Raw genomic sequence first — 7,092 nt, forward strand, 5'->3', positions numbered from 1 at the left:
TGGAACCAGGATCTGCTGGGTCTGGGGACACTGGGACAGCTCAGGACAGTGCCACAGACTCTGGTCACAGGGCTCTGAGCTAGCCCTGACCCTGCCTCAGTGTTGTATATTGAACAGACACTTCAGCATTGCAGATTCCGGACCCATAACCCTTGGAAAGTTTTATATCCCCAGCCCACTGTGCTTGGACAAGAGCTGCAGTGCCAGAAACAGTTCTGCTGTCCCTGGGATTTAGGGAACTTCATGGCTTCAGTTCAGGTTGGCTTTTATGTGTGGTTACTCCAACCATGCTCAAGAATGAAGTTGAGCAGGTGCTTAAGTAGTTTCTAGATAAGGAGGTTTGCTTTAGGAATATTGCTCTTTAATATTATTAGTAATATTTGATATTAATCATAAAGGTAGCAAAGGGAAAAGCAGCTAAAGCCAAACTTCTGGATTATAGACCCTTTTTCTTTGCACTGTCTGAAACTCTTGTGTTACTCAGTGATTAGCACTGAACTTCTTACACATGTAAAGCTCCAGGCAAACATAATTAAAGGAATTATCTCGTATCACAAAAGGTTCAAGTTCCCACTGAAATTTTGAGGCAATTTAGCTGTATGCTTTTTTCCAAAACATTTCTAACACGAAGCACTGAAGGAACATCAATGCCTGTCTCCTTTTAAGAACAGGTGAGAAAAACTTCTGTTAGAGATGGGGAAAAGATGCTTGGGGTTTGCTTCAGAGTGAGCTTCAAGCTGCTTTTTGGATCTCGTGCTCTGTTCTGTGGATTTGGGAAGGCTTTTGTTATTCACAAAGGCTTCACAAAAGACGATCAGGAAAATACATATGGATTCTGCACAGGATTCTGTGTGTGAGGTGTTTCTAGAGGGGACCATGCCTCAGTAGGAAAGGGGCTGAAGTTTAACAGTGTCCACTGTGGCTGAAGGTCATCAGAATCAGATGATCTTTCCCAGCCTGGTCTTCCCAGGGCTCCAGAATCCTGTGTATATCTGTTTTCAGTGAAAGCTACTTCTGCCACTTTTGTCTGGAGCGTTTTCTTTCATGTGTGCCATTAGCAGAGCTTCCTCCGAGTTTTAAATCACCCATAACGTTTATCAGCTTCCCCATTAGAGATGTGGAATGGTTTTTGCTGCAGAGGAAAACTTTGTCATATTTTTTTTCTGACAAAATTGGAGTGTTTATTTCAGTTTCTCTGAGGGTTCTTCTGCAAAATTCCCATGTCCAGACACTGACCTCTAAGGCACTTATTCATCCAAATTTTTCACTGTAAATTGTCCTTCAGGTCACATCCTTCTCCCTCCCCGTCCTGAAACCAATGCAGTAGTCTTTACACAACTTGGGAATATTGTACTAAACCAGTTGTTGTGGGAATATTGTACTAAACCAATCTTCCTGCTGATTCCACATCCTCCTTCCCTTGAGCACACCATGGAATCAATGAGAATGTGAAAGAGCCTGCACATCCAGCACCAGCTTCACTATTTTTAAATAACACTTAAGCCCCATAAAACATTTCTGTTTTGCAGCCTTTCCTGCACGTCTCCAGGCTTATTTTTACTGCTGCAGTGTCAGAGGTGGGAAGGCTGGCTCTCAGAGGAGCCGGGGAACAGCACCAGGGACAAAATCCAGCCTTGGCTTTTTCAGCCTGGTGGTGTGGCTTGAGAAGGGCAACCTGAAGTGATGAGCCTGTATCTACCCTCACATGGAACAGACCAAGGAAAGCTGCTGAGGGGATTTATTAAAAATCTGTCGTGTGAACCAATCTCTGATCATCTTTTCTTTAGTTCAAGAAACCTCAGTTCAAGAGGTTCCAGATCCACTTTTAGGCATCCAAAAGCTTCATTTCCAGGCAGCCTGCATTCATCTTGTGGCCATTTTATGAGTCACTGAATGTTATTTGTCTGCCCTTTTGTTTTGCAGCCCAAGCATTTTTGCCTGTTTCTTTTGCAGTCCAGCTGCTATATCTGCAGCATCCCCAGACAAAAATGGCTAAATTAGAACTGGGGCTCCAAAGCGGAGAGGAAGAAGTCAAAGCTTTAATCCCCCATCCCTGCAGTGGGAAAAGCATGAACTGCTTTTAGCCAGAGCCTCTCTGCATGCACACAGACACTCTTTGCACCCTCGGTGGCAGCAGTGTCAGAGCTGATTTCTCGTGGAGGCCGATGAGCAGAGCTCAGCTGTTCCCTCACCCTGTGCTGCTCTCAGGAGCAAGGAGCCTTCTGTGGGTGACCAAGGGCACCTTCACAGCAGAGTCAGGCCAGGCTGCAATCCTGCAGCACAGTGCAGGCCGCTGCCATCTGTAACCCCATCCCCAACCTCTACTCGTGCACTATTTAAAAGCAAAACGCTGTAAAATATTGAAAACATCCCCGGGTGTCTTGCCGGCCGCGCTCGTTTCAGATACAAGGCCTAGCTAAGTAAAGACGTGGATGAACAGCACTAAAGCTCGGCTATATTTAGGTCTCAGCATGTTAATGTTTCTATTTGTTGCACAGCCCTGAGGAATTCTTCAGAGAGCTTTTATGGCATTTTTGTTGCCAGGGAAACGCCTTGCTGTGTGTGCGCGCGTGTCCCCATCCCCACAACCTCCAGCTCCTCTGGCACACGGAGAAATCCGTGTTGTGTTCAATGAGGCAGGGACACGACAGAGAAATATCCTTCCAGGTAGGCACGAAGGGAGGAACTGTGCTTGTGGCATCTCTCCTGGAAATCCAGATTATCCCACAGGTACTTTGTGTTGGCTGTGCTGGGACAGCACCAATGTCATGGATAGCCGAGTAAGAACTTTGGATCTCCTGTGCTCACTATCCTGGGGCAGCACAATCACTGCCCCTTGCTCAATCATCCTTCACTTGAAAGCCTTGAGAGAGTTAAAAAAACCCCTAAACTGGCCAGGAGTGAGAGGAGTGAGTTATTTTTTCCCCTCCCCACAGGCTTTGCTGTATTAGAAAGTCACCATCCTGCCAAGTGACGCTCATGGGAAGTGACAACTCTTGGGAAGATTGAAGCATCTGTCTTCCTTGGTCCGTGCCCCCTCGCGCCGGGAGAGAGCCGGCGTGACATGATCAGAGCAGAAGTCTGGACTGAATCTTTCACAGTCTGTTAGCACAGGCAGGGATGGCTCTTGGAGGGGGATTTTTGGGAGGATTCTGCGGGATCAGCTTGCGGGAGCAGGGAGGGGGCAGGCAGAGCAGGGAGAGGAAGATGAAAGAATTCATATTTGGATTTTCAAAAGCTTTTCCTCACAGTGGCTCCTCAGCAAATGCAGGTCAGCTGCAGGATCTCTTTCCCACAGGACTGATAGGAAAAGGTTTTTCTGGCGCTGCCTTTCGCTGGTTCACAATCTGTGCAGTTTTTTCTAAAAGGACATCCAGCTGCTTTAAGCTGTGGGTGAGAGGCTCACAACGAGCTAGATTTGGGCAAAATGGGCTGTCTCATTATTTTTTCTGTATTTGGTTGGTTTTTCATCCTTTCTTTGCACTCAGTCTTTCTCAGATCTCAGTCTTTTGGGCAATCACAGATCATGAACACCCAAACTCCGATGGAAACCTGTGGATTGTGGGGATTTTTGCCAGCCTTTAGAATGATGCTTTTTAGGTTTGACATATTTCTCGTTCATAAGTGCAAGTCTTGGGGATTCTCATTAATTTTGGTGAGAGTTTTCCTTTAGGGATACAGTGTCAGTGCACTTATCTCCCTGAAGGAAGAGCTGCTGGAGAGCAGCTGAAGTTTTGACCTTCTGAGAGCATTTTAGAGGGCATAAGACCCATTTCCCAAACCAAAGCCTGTGGTGGTGTCCAAAAGGAGTGCCCATGATGATATATCCTTTATGTGGACTGAAACAATTTGTGTTTCCTAAGTTTGGCTTGAGGTCTCAGCTTGAAATGCTTCTTTTCACACCCAGTAGTCAATTCTGTGTCCCTGTCATATTAAAAGAATATAAATACAGGTGATATCTGTAAGATCTACCAACAGGGCAGCTGCCTTTTCCCAGAGGAGGAAATTCTGCCCTTCACCTTAACATGACAATTTTTTATCCACTTTTAGATACTGGCTGCCTCCTCTGAAGTGAAGTTCTCATGGCTGTGGCAAAGCTGGCAGTAAAGGAGGATGGGAATGGGCTCAGAATGCCACGTGCTGCACACTTTGGAATTTACCTTCCTCTTGTGCAGCATCTGTCTCCACCAGAGAGTCTGGGATTGTCCCTTTAGGTCAGTGCTCTGCTTGGCAGCGGGACCAAACTCAAACACCCAGGGCTTTAAATCACCTTCAAGTTCCCAGAAACCTGGGGTGCTTCAAGAGCCTCTTTGGTTCATGGCAAAATTTCCAGAGGGCTCAGTCACACCCCAGGCTGCTCTGGTGACTCCTACCCCATGGCAGGTCTGTGGTCACAAACACAACACTCCATCTGCTCTGGAAACGTGCTTCCAGTGCAGGAAAAGCAGGGCAAGAGATTCAATCACAGCACCTCAAGGATGTCCAGGACACCAGGTCTGTCTGACTTAGTTCCTTGCACCAGAAAATAAAAGCAGCCACGTGGTGCTGAGGAATCCAGTGAGGCACAGCCAGTCCAGTTTGCACTGGAATTTTAGCTCGGTGTCTCTGGATGCAAACTTGTGCAGCACAAAGGCATTGAGGTGGCCAAGGCTCTTGTGACTGAACCCAAAATGACAAGATGCTTTCCTCCAGCAACTTGTGGCAGGGCAAACTTGAAATGTCTGATTTGTCCCCGGTGCAGATGTTACAAATCACATCACGTTGTACCCCAGGGCATTAAAATAATTTTTATGGGTGTAGGAGAGCATAGAAAAACACATTGCCTGCCTGATTTTAGCTGTCTGTCTCCATGGCAGAGCATACATTGGTCAGGTTTGTGTTTAAAGGCAGAGATGTTTTTACAATATAGGCACGAAGATCAATGCAAAACTATTTAGGTAATTGGAAATCTGCAAAAGAATTAATTTAAATTTTCATCCACTGCAATGAAAGCCTGATTCGATTGCTGATGAAACCTTTGTGCTTCATCCTTTTAAGGGAGAATAGTTGAACAGGTGTGTGCTGCTGAAGGTGATGATAATCACACTTCCTAAGAGGATAACATTCACTCATTTATATGTTTTGTCCTTCAGTTATCTTAAACTGAAAAGTGAGTACTCCTTAAAAGTGTTAAAAGCAGAAAAATTTAACATTTATTCATTTTCGTGACTGTTCCTCTGCCTTTACAAACACAGCCTCCACACCTGAAGGAAAACTGGAAAAAAAAGGGGTAACCTTGAAGTGCCAGAAAGTTTCATAATGTTATTTAAGAGACATCCACAACTAATTCACAGCTCAGGAGGGAAAAAGGAAGATGTTTTGTGAGGAAACAGAGGGAACTTCTAGCACAGCACAAAGATTCATGTCTATAATGTCACACATTACACATTTTTCATACTGCCCAACTAAAGCCATGAAGGATCGTGCCAGGGTTATAGAACAGCCTAATTTGCAGGAAGGACCACAGAGAGAATGCTGCCTTAGACCCACGAGGGTCTGAAAACCAGAGGGATTTTTGCATGTGGGATTCAGAAGGAAAAGGTTTAAGCTGTGTCTGGGATTTAGTGCTCAGATTGCAAAGACATAGGAGGCAGCTCTTAACCTGCTTCCCAACCCCTTTCTTCCAGCCATGGCCTCGCTGAAAGGTGAAACTTCAGAGTATCACTGCAGAGAACATTGTAGGTTGTCTCTGGTAGCAGCATAATAGGGGAACGTGACAGAAAGAAGTGGCAATAATTATACATTTCCTTTTTTTGTCTTTCAAAGGTCACAGTGAAAGTCACAGAAAGAAAGTTTCACAGAGAGACGGAGAGAAGAATCACTTCTGTGTCTTGAGAAAACATTAATTCTGTCTCTCTCCCTATGTGATTTTATGTGTCTTTCTGCATCTATTATAAATTACACATACAATTGAGCTTGGAATATTAAAAAAAAGGTAATTTCCAAGAAGATCTGGCTGTGATTTGGGGCAGTGAAATGCTGGAGAACAAGAATCAGCACTCCTGGCTACCACATGAAGGGATTTTCCTTCACCTGTTCTTTTACTACAAGTAGTGCAAAGATGAAATCATTTAGTCCCAGGACTAGAGGAAGGGAAGGCTGTAGATTCCAGAGGAAAAGTGGCTTTATTCAGCATGAAAGGGGTGACAGGAACAGTGGCAGAAAGGATGCTGTGACATGGACAAAAAGCAGAATTTTACCTCTGTGTGGCTTTATGTGAAAAAAAAAAACCCCGTGAGATAAAAACCAAAACTGCTGCTTGTTTCTCTGAAAAATTTACACCACAAATTCCTTCTGCTCCAGAGCCATTTTGTGCATGATCTGTGGTGGAAGGACAAGGAGACTGATCCAGTGGTGGCACTTCAGGTGTCCCCTCTGCAGTTTTGTCCCTTTCACCACTCAATTTTTAAGGAATTTTGGGTCTCCACCATTGCTATCCACCTTGCAAACAGAGCACGAACATCCCTGGAGCATGTTGCATTGTGCTACAAACAAACACAAGACAGTTTGATCTAGAAAATCTCCCCACATCATGCTAAATAAAAATTAATGTTGATTAATCAAACAACAAGAAAAAAAAGAGATTGAATATTTCCGTGGCTGTTCTATACAATGACAGAAATACATAAATACCTAACCTGACACTGTGCTTCTCTCCTTTGTGTGCTGTTAATGTGACATGTAGCAATTTAACATTTAGCACAGCTTTTAATTTTAAAAATCCTGTTAAATAAACTTCTAAAGAAAAATGTGATTATGTGATATGAGTTTTCAACATTTTCTGACACCAGAGATATCAAAAAGACATTTCAACATCCAGTTTCCATTGTGAGTTGCTGTTAAAACCTATGATTTCAACAACAAAAAATCCTATGAAGAAAGGGGGTTTGGGTTACTTCAAACATACATCTTGAGAAGGGATTTTTTTTCAAGCTTCTCGAGTAATATTACCATTAACATTTTTAATACCAGTAATATTTCTGAATTCTGCTACTCCTCAGGATGACATTTTCTACAGAAGCCACAAGTGGGTGGTCTTAATGAAAACACCGA

General features: G+C 44.0%; 1 long non-coding RNA gene across 1 annotated transcript; it reads left to right on the forward strand.

The window, feature by feature from the left end:
• Window positions 1-581: 581 nt before the first annotated feature.
• On the forward strand, window positions 582-6,756 carry LOC138118273 (uncharacterized). The gene is made up of 3 exons (XR_011155073.1): window positions 582-671; window positions 4,051-4,214; window positions 5,806-6,756. It is a non-coding gene; the product is annotated as an uncharacterized lncRNA (long non-coding RNA).
• The last annotated feature ends 336 nt before the right edge of the window (window positions 6,757-7,092 follow it).

The sequence above is a fragment of the Aphelocoma coerulescens genome, chromosome 13 (genome assembly GCF_041296385.1).
Source record: "Aphelocoma coerulescens isolate FSJ_1873_10779 chromosome 13, UR_Acoe_1.0, whole genome shotgun sequence".
Classification (NCBI taxonomy): domain Eukaryota; kingdom Metazoa; phylum Chordata; class Aves; order Passeriformes; family Corvidae; genus Aphelocoma; species Aphelocoma coerulescens.